This window comes from Aotus nancymaae, unplaced genomic scaffold, assembly GCF_030222135.1.
Source record: "Aotus nancymaae isolate 86718 unplaced genomic scaffold, 86718_ANA_hifiasm-v0.15.2.pri h1tg000033l, whole genome shotgun sequence".
NCBI classification, from domain to species: Eukaryota; Metazoa; Chordata; class Mammalia; order Primates; family Aotidae; genus Aotus; species Aotus nancymaae.
Genome location: NW_026988447.1, coordinates 27,824,294 through 27,838,508, shown reverse-complemented (window position 1 = coordinate 27,838,508; position 14,215 = coordinate 27,824,294). Strand labels below are relative to the sequence as shown.

Below are 14,215 nucleotides of genomic sequence, written 5' to 3'. Positions count from 1 at the left end.
TAAAAATATAAAAATGCGATGGCACACGCCTGTAGTTCCAGCTACTTGGGTACCTGAAGCATAGGAATCACTTTAACCCAGGAGGTGGAGGTTGTAGTCAAGATCACGCCACTGCACTCCAGCCTGGGTGACAGAATGAGACCATCTAAAAAAAGTGGGCAAAGGACATGAACAGAAACTTCTAAAAAGAAAACATACATGCAGTCAACAATCATATGAAAAAAAGTTCAACATCGCTGATCATTAGAGAAATGCAAACCAAACCACGATGAGATACGATCTAACACCAGTCAGAATGGCTACTGTTAAAAAGTCAAAAAATAACAGACACTGGTGAGGTTGCAGAGAAAAAGGAATACTTATCCACTGTTGGTGGGAGTGTAAATTACTTCAGCCATTGTGGAAGACAATGTGATGATTCCTCAAAGACCTAATGACAGAAATACCATTCGACCCAGCAATCCCATTACTGGGTATATGCCCAAAATAATAGAAATTATTCTATTATAAAGACCCATGCACATGTATGTTCACAGCACCACTAATCACAATGGCAAAGACATGGAATCAACCTAAATGTCCATCAGAGATAGACTGGTTAAAGAAAATGTGACACATACACACCATGGAATACTATGTAGCCATAAAAAGGAATGAGATCATTACCTTTGCAGGAACATGGATGGAACTGAAGGTCACTATACATAGAAAACTAACACAGGAAGAGAAAACCAAATACCACATGTTCTCACTTATAAATGGCAACTAAATGATGAGAATACATGGACACATAGAGGGGAATAACACACACTAGGGGCATTCTGTGGTTGGAGGGTGGGAGAAGAGAGAGAATCAGGAAAAACAACTAACAGGTACTAGGCTTAGTACCTGGGTGATGAAATAATCTGTACAACAAACCCCCATGATACAAGTTTACCTGTGTAACAAATTTGCACTTGTATCCTGAACTTTTAAAATAAAAGTTAAAAAAAAAAATTGGAAATGAAAAATGGAAAAAGATATTCCACACAAACAATAAGCAAACGATAGCAGGAGTAGCTACACCAATATTAAACAAAATAGACTTAAAATGAAAAAAGTTCATAAGAAACAAGACATTATATTGTAATAAAAGATGCAATAAAGCAACAAAATATAATGCCTATAAACATTTATATGCCTAATGACAATCAAAATATGAAACAAAAACTAACAGAATTGAAAAGAGAAATAGACAGTTCTACAACAATAGTTGGGAGACTTCAATACTCCTCCTTTCAATAATGAATGGAACACCAGACAGTAAACAGGTAAGAAAAGAGAGGTCTTAAATAACACAATAAACCAACTAGACCTAACAGACATATACAGAACACTCTAACAGCAACAGAATATACATTCTTCTCAGGCTATGAGGGACATCTTCTATGACAGACCAGTATGTTAAGTCACAGATTAAGTCTCAAATAAATTTTAAAAGACATATCATATTAACTATGTTCTCTGATCATAATGGGATGAAGTTAGAAATCAATAACATAAGTAGAACTGAAAAATCCGTAAAAAGATGACGGGGTGATGGGTGCAGCAAACCACCATAGCAGGCGTATACCTATGTAACAAACCTGCACACTCTGCACATGTACCCCCAGAACTTAAAGTATAATTTAAACAAAGAAAGAGAGAAAAGAAAAATCTTCATCTACTTGATTGTAAAAAGAAAAAAAGAAAAATCCATAAAATACACTCCTTTTTTTTTTTTGAGATGGAGTTTTGCTCTTGTTACCCAGGCCGGAGTGCAATGGCATGATCTTGGTTCACTGCAACCTCAGCCTCCTGGGTTCAAGCAATTCTCCTGTCTCAGCCTACTGACTAGCTGGGATTACAGGCATGTGCCACCAAGCCCAGTTAATTTTTTTGTATTTTTAGTAGAGACAGGGTTTCTCCACATTTGTCAGGCTGGTCTCGAACTCCCGACCTCAGGTGATCCACCCGCCTCTGCCTCCCAAAGTGCTGGGATTACAGGCATGAGCCACCGCGCCCGGCCAATACATTACTAAACAACCAAAAGATTATACACCATGACCAAGCAGAATTTATTCCTGAAATGTAAGGATGGTTTGACATATAAAAATGGATAAATGGCTGGGCACAGTGGCTCACGCCGGTAATCCCAGCACTTTGGGAGGCAGAGGAGGGTGCATCACCTGAGTTCAGGAATTTGAGGCCAGCCTGGCCAACATGGTGAAACCCTGTTCTGTACTAAAATTACAAAAATTAGCCAGTCATGGTGGCACGTGCTTGTAGTCTCAGCTACTTGGGAGGCTGAGGCAGGAGAATCACTTGAAACCAGGAGGCAGATGTTGCAAGGAGCCAAGATCGAACCACTGCATTCCAGTCTGCGTGACAGAGTGACTCCATCTCAAAAAAACAAAAACAAAACAGAAAAAAACAAAAAACAGGATCAATGTAATACACTACAGCAATAGAATACAAGAAAAAAACACATGATCATCTCAATTGATGTAGAAAAAGCACTAGACAAAACTTAATCCCTTTCATGGTAAAAACACTCAACAAACTAAGAATAGAAGGAATCTACCTCAACAAAATAAAAGCCATATGTGAAAAACCCACAGCAAAAATCGCATTCAATCTTGAAAGACTGAAAGCTTTTCATCTAAAATCAGGAACAAGCAAGGATGCCCATTTTCATCACTTCTCCCCAACCCCACCCCCAGACGGAGTTTCACTCTTGTCGCCAGGCTGGAGTGCAGTGGCGCTATCTCTGCTCACTGCAACCTCTGCCTCCCAGGTTCCAGCAATTCTACTGCCTCAGCCTCCTGAGTAGCTGGGATTACAGGCGCTCACCACCACATCCAATTAATTTTTGTATTTTTAGTAGAGATGGGGTTTCATCATGTTGGCCAGGCTGGTCTCAAACTCCTGACCTCAGGTAATCCACCCACCTCAGCTTCCCAAAGGGCAGGATTACAGGCGTGAGCCAAAGTGCCTGGCCAAGACTCTGTCTCTTAAAAAGAAAAAAAGAAAAAATTTAATGTACTTTCTGTCTTCAGAGAGTTGTCTGTTCTGGCCATTTCATATGAATGGAATTATATAATATGTGTAATATGTGATTTCTTGCAGGGGAGACAAGGCTGCTCACTGCAGCCTTAACTTGCTGGGCTCAAGTGATCCTCCTACCTCAGGCCTCTCCAGTAGCTGGACCTACAGACACGTGTAGTCATACCTGGCTAATTTTTTTTCTTTTTTTAGAGACAGGGTTTCATTATGTTGCCCAAGCTGATCTCAAACTCCTGGGCTCCTCCTGCCTTGGCCTCCCAGAGTGCTGGGATTACAGGCCTGAGTCACCATACCCAGCCTAATATGTGGTCTTTTGCGACTGGCTTCTTTCACTTACAATAAAGTTTTCAAGGTTCATTTACAAGTAACATCTACTAGTATTTCATTTCCTTTTATTGCTTAATAATATCCCATTGTAAGATATATCACATTTTATTTCTCTATTCATCCACCAATGCACATTTGAGATGCTTCTCCATTTTTGCCATTGTGAATGCTACTCTGAAAATTCATGCACAAGACATACGTTTTATGTGAATGTTTTCCTTTCTTTTGCATTAATAGCCAGGAGCAGAAGTGCTAGAACATAGTACCTGTATGTTTAACATTTTGAGGAAATGACAAGCTTTTCCAAAGTGGCTACACCATTTCACATTCCTACCAGCAGCATTATGAAGATACCCTGTTCTCCACATCCTCACCAACAAAATGTTTTAGGTAATTTGGTATGCAGCAATAGATAACTAATACATCATTTGGTAAATGCAGTATAAATGTCTCCATAAAATTCAACATCCTTTTAAAATTTAAGAAAAAAATTCGGGATTTCCAGCTCTCTGGAATCCCCTCCCACATAGTGGGAGCTAAAAAAAAAACAAGAAAAAAATTCAACCAAGACTCAAAGGCAAGATATTTTAAACTTTCTCCCAATATTAAGAACAAACACATTTACCTAAAATTACCACTTTAATTTAACAATTGTACTGACAATCCTAACCAGTTAGGTAAGAAAAGCAGATAAATGGCATAGGAATTGGAAAGGAAGAAATGATGCTATCTCTGTAAAATAAGACTATCTACATAGGAAATTTAAAATAGTCTTCAGATATTAGAAGTAAGAGGGTTTGCTAAGTCTCTGGACATAAATCAAAATACAAAAATCAGCTGTTCTTCTATAGATCAGCAACAAACAAAGTATAATTTTTTAAAAGAGTATCATTTACCATAACCACAAAAACTACAGGGTACCTAAGAATAAATCTAACAAAAGGGTGTACATGATTTTTATAAAGAAAATCACAGGCCGGGCACGGTGGCTCACGCCTGTAATCCCAGCACTTTGGGAGGCCAAGGCAGGTGGATTGCTTGAGGTCAGGAGTTCGAGACCAGCCTGGCCAACATGGTGAAACCCCATCTCTATTAAAAAAAAAAATTAATAAATAAAAAGAAAATCATAAAATTCCTTGAAAAAAATTCCACATGGACAAATAGCATGTTCATAGATAGGTATACTCATTATCTTAGGGATGTCAATTCTCATCAAATTAATCTATTGAAAAATCCAATGTATTTCCAGTCAAAAATCCCAAGAGAGTTTTACAAAAATCTTGACAAAGATAGTAAAAAATGTATGTAGGTCAGGCACAATAGCTCACACCTCTAGTCACAGCACTTTGGAAGATCGTGGTGGGTGGATCATTTGGGGCCAGGAGTTCGAGACCAGCCTTGGCAACATGGTAAACTCCAACTCTATAAAAAAATATAAAAAGTAGCTGGGCATGACCAGGTACAGTGGCTCACACCTGTAATCCCAATACTTTGGGAGACCAAAGTGGGTGGATCACCTGAGGTCACGCATTCAAGACCAGTCTGGCCAACATGGTAAAACCCCTAAAAACTCTACTAAAAATACAAAATGTCTCTACTAAAAACACAAAAAATTAGCCCAGCATGGTGGTGGGTACCCGTAATCCCAGCTACTCAGGAGGCTGAGGCAGGAGAATCTCTTGAACTCCAGAGGCAGAGGTTGCAGCCAGCTGAGATTGCACCATTGCACTCTAGCCTGGGCAACAACGGTGAAACTGCATCTCAAAAAAAAAAAAAATTAGCTGGGCGTGGTGGTGCATGCCTGTAGTCCCAGTTACTGGGGAGGCTGAGGTGGGAGGATCACTTGAGCCCAGGAGATTGAGGTTGCAGTAAGCCGTGATCACATCAGTGCACTCTACCCTGGGTGACAGAGTGAGACCCTGTCTCAAAAAATTTTTTTAAAGTACATGAATGAGCAAAGATCAAAAGTCATCCAAGACCCTCCTCAAGAACTGCTCTACCTAGTCTATACTAACTAGGCAATAAGGTAATGGTGTAGATATACACAAATATACCAATAAAACACAATATAGAGGCCAGAAAAAGACCCATGCATATTGAAAACTTAATAATGAAAGAGGTAAATTAAAATCAATGAAAAAAGAGTTATTTAATAAAGTGTGCTGGTATAAATGATCAGCCATACAAGATTTAAAGCTTTAAATTACCACCTCTCATCAATCACAAAATAAATTACAGGTGCAGTAAAGACCTAAATATATAAAATGTTCCTAAAAATTAGAAGAAAATATAGAATATCTTCATGAACGCACAGTTAAGAAAAAATCATTAGATGAGACACTGAAAGCAAAAAGCAAAGAGGTTTGACTATTTCAAAATGGTTTAAATTTTATTGTTTAGTTTATAACAATATAAACCAAAACAAAGCTGAAAAGCAAGAGACTCGCAAGTTATTTGTCTCTCCCACCCCCAAATAGGTGGAGAGTGGGGGATTCCTAATTAATAAGAAACATAGGCAATGTAAATTCTATTAAATATTTTTAAATAAATTATATTAAGGCCCACTTGGATAAATCTGATGTGAGTTCTTGTCAAGGTTCTAGTTCTCATGGGAAATGATGGATTCATGTATGTTTGTTACATTATTAAAAACAGGCAACAGACATGCTAGAGCTATTATTTAAGTGTGTCATGAATCAAGAATTATAAATTACCTACTTTTATATAACTAGGGTCCAAAGAAGGAGGTTAAAAAGGGTACTGATTTTATTAATTTCTCACCCAATATGTGAAAACTGATCACGTGAATTGGTTCTTGAAAGTTTGTCATGAAAATTTAATACCATTTACTAACGCTTTGACAAATTTTCTTTTTATAATTTTCCAATAGGTTGTACTTTTTTCTGATTTAACTGCTTCTTAATACAAGCCCTAATTTGTGACCAAGCTGTATCAGCATGAGAGTCAGTTATCTGACTTGCTATTGCACCAATTCTGAAACACCTAACAGATCAGAAAGAGAAAGAGTGACTCTATTTTATATGACATTCAAGAAAAGATAAAATTATAGGAAAAGAAAATAGATCAGTTCGAAGTATTCAATCTCAAAAGGGTACAAGGAAACTCTCGAGGGTGAAAGAAATATTGTATTATCTTCATTGCGGTGGTGACTGCAAAATGGTATAAATTTGCCACTCATGAAAATATAAGGGTGAATTTTACTACATGTAAATTAAAATTCAGTAAACTTGACTTTAAAAAGGACAATGTACAAAATTAGAAATAAGGAGACATCTGTATTCAAATATTAACAGTATTATCATGACAATGAATGACAAGAATTATAACTTGTAGTCTACACCTTTTTTTTTTTTTTTTTTTTGAGATGGAGTCACTCTGTTGCCCAGGCTGGAATACAATAACTCAGTGTCACTCACTGCAGCTTTAACCTCCCAGGCTCAAGCAATCCTCCCACCTCAGACCCCTGAGTAGCTGGGACCAAAGATATGCAGCACCATGCCCAGCTAACTTTTTTTTATTTTATAGAGACAAGTTCTCCTTATGTTGCCCAGGTTGGTCTTGAACTCCTGGGCCCAACCAATTCTCCTGCCTCAGCCACCCAAAGTGCTGGGATTACAGGTGTAAGCCACCAGGCAAAGCCTTGTAATTTACACCTATGTATAGTTTAATTCATAGTTCCTGCCTATGGGATCAATGAATTCTCCCCAAAAAAGCTCCATTACCCTTAGTCATTTCATTGATGAAATTAAATATTTTAATAATGAAATCAATGCTTTAAGTACTTCTAATTCACATTTTAACTGTCCTGTTTCTCTTTTGAAATTACCAAGTTGATAAAGTTAATATAAATATAAAACATTAATAACAATAGTCTCATACATTTTTGTAGTTACTGAAACAAGCCGTTTTATGCATTGTCTTTCTATCCTTACAAGAGCCTTGTAAAATAGACATAATTATTCCCTTTATTACATAAAGACTATTTTGGCAGTACTCTGTATACTGTCAAAGAATAATAAAATGAAAAGGCCAGGCACAGTGGCTCACACCTGTAATGCCAGCAGTTTCAGAGTCCAAGGAAGGCAGATTGCCTGATCCCAGGAGTTCGAGGCCAGCCTGGGCAACATGGGGAGACCCCATCTCTTTTATTTTGAGAAGGTGTCTCACTCAGTCACCCAGGCTGGAATGCAGTGGCGTGATCCTGGCTCACTGCAACCTCCACCTTCCAGGTTCAAGTGATTCTTCTGCCTCAGGCTCCCAAGTAGATGGGACTACAGGTGCGCACTACCACACCCAGCTAAATTTTGTATTTTTGGTAGAAATGGGGTTTCACCACATTGGCCAGGCTGGTCTTGAACTCCTGACCTCATGATCTGCCAGCCTCAGCCTCCCACAGTGCTGGGATTACCACCGGGGAGACCCCATCTCTACTAAAAATACAAAAATTAGCCAGGCACAGTGGTACATGCCTGAAGTCCCATCTAGTCAAGAGGCTGAGATGGGAAGATCGCTTGAGCCCTGGAGGCAGAGGTTGCTGTGAGCTGAGATTGTGCCACTGCACTCCGGCCTGAGAAACAGAGGGAGACTGTCTCAAAAAAAAAAAGGAAAGGAAAGGAAAAAAAATCTTAGGACCTTCAACTCACTATGGCAAAGGAAAAAGTTAAGCTTGGGAACTGAGTCATGCACAACTGCCTCCCACTTTGTTACTAAATAGATAGCTGCAAAGATAAAAGGCCACATATCTCCCTAGGGGGCCTCCTTCACAATTTGCTCACAAGTAAATTCCTTCCGGGCCCAAGATCTTTACCCTAAAACAGAATTCTATTTAATTTCACCCTGACAATATAAATGAAAAGCTTATCTTCATAGGTTCAGGACAAAGACAGGACTGGAAGTCATCCCTCCACTCACCTGCGACAAAGGCATATTTGACTGCTTCTTTTGTTTACTATATCTTATGTAAAATGCAGATTCAGTGAGTGCCAGAAGAATGCACAGTTGACTTTCCCTCTACCCCCTCCTTTTCACAAGCAACATGCCTGAGAACAGTCATTGCACTCCAGCCTGAGCAATACAGCAAGACCCCATCTCTGAAAACAATAATTTAAAAGGCCAGCATGGTATATCACACCTGTAAGGCCAACACTTTGGGGAGGTCAAGGCAAGAGGATTGCTTTGGGTCGGAAGTTCAAGACCAACTGGGTAACACAGTGAGACTGCATCTCTACAAACAGTAATAATAATAATAATAATAATAATAATAATAATGAAGATAAAAGCATATAATCTAATTACAACTAATGAAAAATTTAGATGTCATTCTTATTTATTAAGACAAACATTAACACAGCATTTTACAAGGATAGAAAGTAAACTAATAAATTGTTTAAAGAAAGCATTCCCTTTTGAAAATGAGACTGTATGGGTGTGCCACCACATCTTGTATTATATTCTCATCTGAAGTTTTGGCAATGTGATACAGCTCTGATGCTGCCCCTATACCATGGAAACCAATAAGTTTTTTGAGGAAAACTACGTCTGAGGACTATATATTTGTTGTTGTTGTTGCTTTAGACAGAGTTTTGCTCTTGTTGCCCAGGCTGGAGTGCAACGGTGTGATCTCAGCTAACCACAACCTCCGCCTCCCAGGTTCAAGCAATTCTCCTGACTTCAAATCATCTAACCTCTTCAGCCTCTCAAAGTGCTGGAATTTCAGGCGTGAGCCACTGCACCCAGCCTTAATCTTACACATATATTCTTACGTGGTGTACACATACAGTGATGCATTGCTTAGTGGCAGGAATACATCCTGAGAAATGCATCCTTAGGTCCTTACGCACTTTTGGACCTAAGGATTCTGTCATTGTGCAAACCTTATAGAGTGTACTTATACATAGATGGTGTAGCCTACCTACACACCTAGGCTATATGATACAGCTTACTGCTTCCAGTCTACAAACCTGTACAGCATGTTACTATGCTGAATACTATAGATAATTTTAACACAATGCAAAGTATTTGTGTATCTAAACATAGAAAAGTTACAGTAAAACTAAGGTATTATGATCTTACAGGACTACTGTTATATATCTGATCCATCATTGACTAAAATATTAATCTCTCTCCCTCCCTCATACATACACACAGAGATAAGAAATGAACTTAGATATTTGTGACGTCATCAAAATTCTGTATAATTTTTTCTTTTTTGACACTGGGTCTCACTCTGTTACCCAGGTTGGAGTCCAATGGCATCATATTACAGCTCACTGCAGCCTCAACCTCCTGGGCTCAAGCAATCCTCCTGCCTCAGGCTCCTGAGTAGCTAGGACTATAGGCACATGCCACCATACCCAACTAAGGATTTTTCATTTTTTGCAGAGATGGGGTCTCATTATGTTGCCCAGGCTGGTCTGAAACTCCTGGCTTCAAGCAATTCTCCCATCTTAGCCTCCCAAAGTGCTGGAACTACAGGCATGAGCCACAGTGCCCAGCACTTTGAAGATATTTTGATGCTTTCCTTATCAGAAATGTTTTGACGTTTCGAGAACTCTTCAGCCAAAGAACCTAGTCAGGTTCCCAGGCATAATCTAATCAACAGTGACTTGTTCAACCTGTTTTATGATGGTGAAAATCGAACAGGAAAGAATCATGTAAATATACTTTGGATAGAAATACAAGTCAAAACCACAATAAGCCAGGCACAGTGGCTCACACCTGTAATCCCAGCACTTTGGGAGGCTGATGTGAACAGATCTCTGGAGCCAGGAGTTTGAGACCAGCCTGGGCAACAACATGAAGAAACCTTGTCTCCACAAAACATACAAAAATTAGCCAGTGTGGTGGCGCACACCTGCGGTCGCAGCTACTTGGGAGGCTGAGGCATGAGCTGGGGAGGCACAGGTTGCAGTGAGCCATGACTGTTCCACTGCACTCCAACCTGGGTGAAAGAATGAGACTCCATTGAAAAAAAAAAAAAAAAAAAACCATGAAATGCCCTTTCACACCAATCAGAATGGTCATTAAAAAGTCAAAAAATAACAGATGTTAACAAAGCTGCAGAGAAAAGGGAATGCTTATACACTGTTAGTGGAAATGTAAATTAGTTCAGCCACTATGGAAGGCAGTTTGAAGATTTCTCAAAGAACTACAAAGAAACCATCATTTGACTCAACAATCCCACTACTGGGTAATACCCAAAGAAAAGTAAATTGTTCTATCAAAAGACACATGCACTTGCATGTTCATCAAGCACTATTCACAAGAGCAGAGACATGGAATCAACCTAACTGCCCATCAATGGTGGATCAGATAAAGAAACTGTGGTACATGTACACCATGGAATACTACACAGCCATCCATAAAAAGGAATGAAATCATTTCCTTTGCAGCAACATGGATGCAGCTGGACGCTTAAGCAAATTAACACAGAAACAAAACCAAGTATTACATGTTCTTACTTATAAGTGGGAGCCACATCTCAGGTATACACAGACCTAACAATAGGAACAACAGACACTTGGGACTTCAAAAAAATGGAGGGAGAAGGGACAAGGGTGGAAAAACTTCCCATTGGAAGTTTTTACACTATGTTCACTATCTGGGTGACAGGATCAATAGAAGCCCAAACCTCAGCATCATCTAATATACCCCTGGAACAAACTTGCACACATACCCTCTGAATCTAAAATTTAAATTTAAAAAAATGGGCCAGCATGGTGGCTCACACCTGTAATCCCAGCACTTTTGGAGGCCAAGGTGAGAAGATCACTAGAGGTCAGGAGTTCAAGTCCAGCCTGGCCAACATGGTAAAATCTCATCTCGATGACAAACACAAAAATACGCTGGGTGTGGTAGCACACACCTGTAATCTCAGCTACATGGGAGGCCAAGGCAGGAAGATCACTTGAACCTGGGAGGCAGAGGTTGCAGAGAACTGAGATCACACCACTGCACTCCAGGCTGGGAGACAGAGCGAGACTCCGTCTCAAAAAATAAAAATAATTTAAAAATAATAGGCCAGGTGTAGTTGCTCACATCTGTAATCCCAGCACTTTGGGAGATTGAGATGGGTGAATGGCTTGAGGTCAGGAGTTCCAGACCAGCCTGTGCAAAATGGTGAAACGCCGCCTCTACCAAAAATACAAAAATTAGCCAGGCATGGTGGCACACAACTATACTCCCAGCTATTCTGGAGGCTAAGGCACAAGAATTGCTGGAAACCAAGAGGCAAGTTTGCAGTGAGCCAAGACTGTGCCACTGCACTCCAGCCTGGGTGACAGAATGAGACTCTGTCTCAAAAAAAAAAAAAAAAAAAAAAAAAATTAATAGTAATAATAAAAACATTCATTAAAAAATAAAAACATGGACCGGGCATGGTGGCTCACGCCTGTGATCCCAGCACTCTGGGAGCCAAGGTGGACAGATCACCTGAGGTCAGGTATTCAAGACCACCCTGGCCAACATGATAAAACCCCATCTCTACTAAAAATACAAAAATAAAAAAATTAGCTGGGCGTGATGGCTCATGCTTATAATCCTAGCTACTCAGGAGGCTGAGGCAGAAGAATCCCTTGAACCTGGGAGGCAGAGGCTGCAGTGAGCCAAGATCAAGCCACTGCACTCCAGCCTGGCTTGGTCAACACAGGGAGGTTCCATCTCAAAAATAAAAATAAAAATAAAAAATGAAGGAAAATAGCCAGGTGCAGTGGCTCACGCCTGTAATCCCAGAACTTAGGGAGGCCAAGGTGTGTGGATCACCTGAGGTCAGGAGTTCAAGACCAGCCTGACCAACATGGTGAAGCCCATCTCTACTAAAAATACAGAAAATCAGCTGGATATATGGTGGCAGGTGCCTGTATCCCAGCTACTCAGGAAGCTGAGGCAGAAGAATCACTTGAACCCAGGAGGCGGAGGTTGCAGTGAGCTGAGATCACGCCACCGCACTCCAGCCTGGGCGACACAGGGAGGCCCTGTTTCAAAAATTAATAATAACAATAATAAGTAACATTCATAGAGCACTTACTCCATTCCAGGCATTGTTCTAAACTCATTATATGTATTAAACATATTATATGTAGTTAATCTACGCAATCCTACAAAACAGATATTATTATTCCCATTTTACATGTGAGGAAACTGAAGCAACTTGCCTAAGGTCAAACAGTAGGCAAGTGACAGAGTTAGAATTTCTACCCAAGCAGTCTAGCTCCAAAGTCCACACTCCTAAAGTTCTTCTGCCTCTTCTGCCTCATACTTGTGCAAGTTATACTTAAAATTAAAATTAGCCAGGCACAGTGGCTCATGCTTATAATCCCAGCACTTTGGGAGGCCAAGGTAGGTGAATCACTTGAGGTCTGGAGTTTGAGACCAGCCTGGCCAAAACAGTGAAACCCCGTTTCTACTAAAAATACAAAAACTAGCCGGGCATAGTGGCACACACCTGTAGTCCCAGCTACTCAGGAAATTGAGGCACAAGAATTAATTGAACCCGGGAGGTAGAGGTTTCAGTGAGCCAATCAGTCACTGCACTCCAGCCTAGGCGACAGAGACTCCATCTCAAAATAAATAAATAAATAAACTGTAGGGCCAGGCACAGCAGCTTACATTTGTAATCCCAGCACTTTGGGAAGCCAAGGCAGGAGGACTGCTTGAGGCCAGGAATTCAAGATCCAACATGGCAACACATCACTTCTACAAAAAAAAAATTGTTTTAATTAGCTTTGTATGGTGGCACATGGCTACAGCCCTATCTACTCAGGAGGCCGAGGTGAGAGGATCACTTGAGCCCCACAGTTCACACCACTACACTCCAGCCTGGGCTACAGAGTGAGGCCCTGTCTCTACAAAATACATAAATAAATAAAAAAGGCCCAGTGCGGTGGTTCACACCTGTAATCTCTGCACTTTGAAAGGCAGAGACAAGAATTCGAGACCAGCCTGGACTACACAGGGAGACCCCATCTCTGCAAAATAAAAAGTAATTTAAAAATAAATAAATAATAAAATTAAAACTATAAAAAAATATAATCATATAAAACCTCTTCCACCCCACCCTGGAAGATTTTTCTACCTACATCCTCACCGAATTATAGCATGGGCTGATTAGAAGGCTTAAAATCTATTAAATGGAAATTACATGTATTTTATCTAGGTAAGCATATAGATTTTTTTACCTTTCCAAAAAAAAGTTTGTGTGCATATGAGTGAATACCTTGGTTTTTTTTTTTTTGGCGACGGAGTCTCACTCTGTCACCCAGGCTGGAGTGCAATGGCTCCATCTCAGCTCATTTCAACCTCCACCTCCTGGGTTCAAGCAATTCTCCTGCCTCAGCCTCCAGAGTAACTGGGATTACAGGCACGCACCACCACGCCCAGCTAATTTTTGTATTTTTAGTAAAGACCAGGTTTCACCATGTTGGCTAGGATTGTCTCCATCTCCTGACCTTGTGATCACTGGCCTCAGCCTCCCAAAGTGCTAGGATTACAGGTGTGAGCCACCGCACCTGGCGGAGTGAATTCTTCAGCTCACTAATTCTCTAATACAAATTCTGAAGGTCTTAAGGAGAGAGTGGTAGTATTAGCAATTCTCTTTTTCCTTTGCTCTTTTAAGGGTTGAGCTTGTTTGTTTTCTAGAAAGAAATGTTGATCTCAAATTCTGCATTATCAAGAAACAAAGATTATCAGATACAGGTCTTATACCCTAAATCAAGTTCACCCATATTTCAAGTAAAATAACTAAAACATAATTTTTTTTCATGATTCTATGAAGTAAAACAGCCCC

The 14,215-nt window shown here is 40.0% G+C and overlaps 1 protein-coding gene across 7 annotated transcripts in view; it reads right to left on the bottom strand.

Moving 5' to 3' along the window:
* Positions 1–14,215, bottom strand: part of ELF2 (E74 like ETS transcription factor 2) — a 152,885-nt gene that overhangs the window by 124,771 nt on the left and 13,899 nt on the right. Inside the window, exon 1 of one of the 7 annotated variants that reach the window (XM_064383865.1) lies at positions 13,039–13,126. The exons of the other annotated variants lie outside the window; for them this stretch is intronic. The gene's annotated coding sequence lies outside the window, so the exon portion shown is untranslated. Of the gene's footprint in view, positions 1–13,038; positions 13,127–14,215 lie in introns of those variants that run through there. 7 annotated transcript variants of the gene reach the window in all.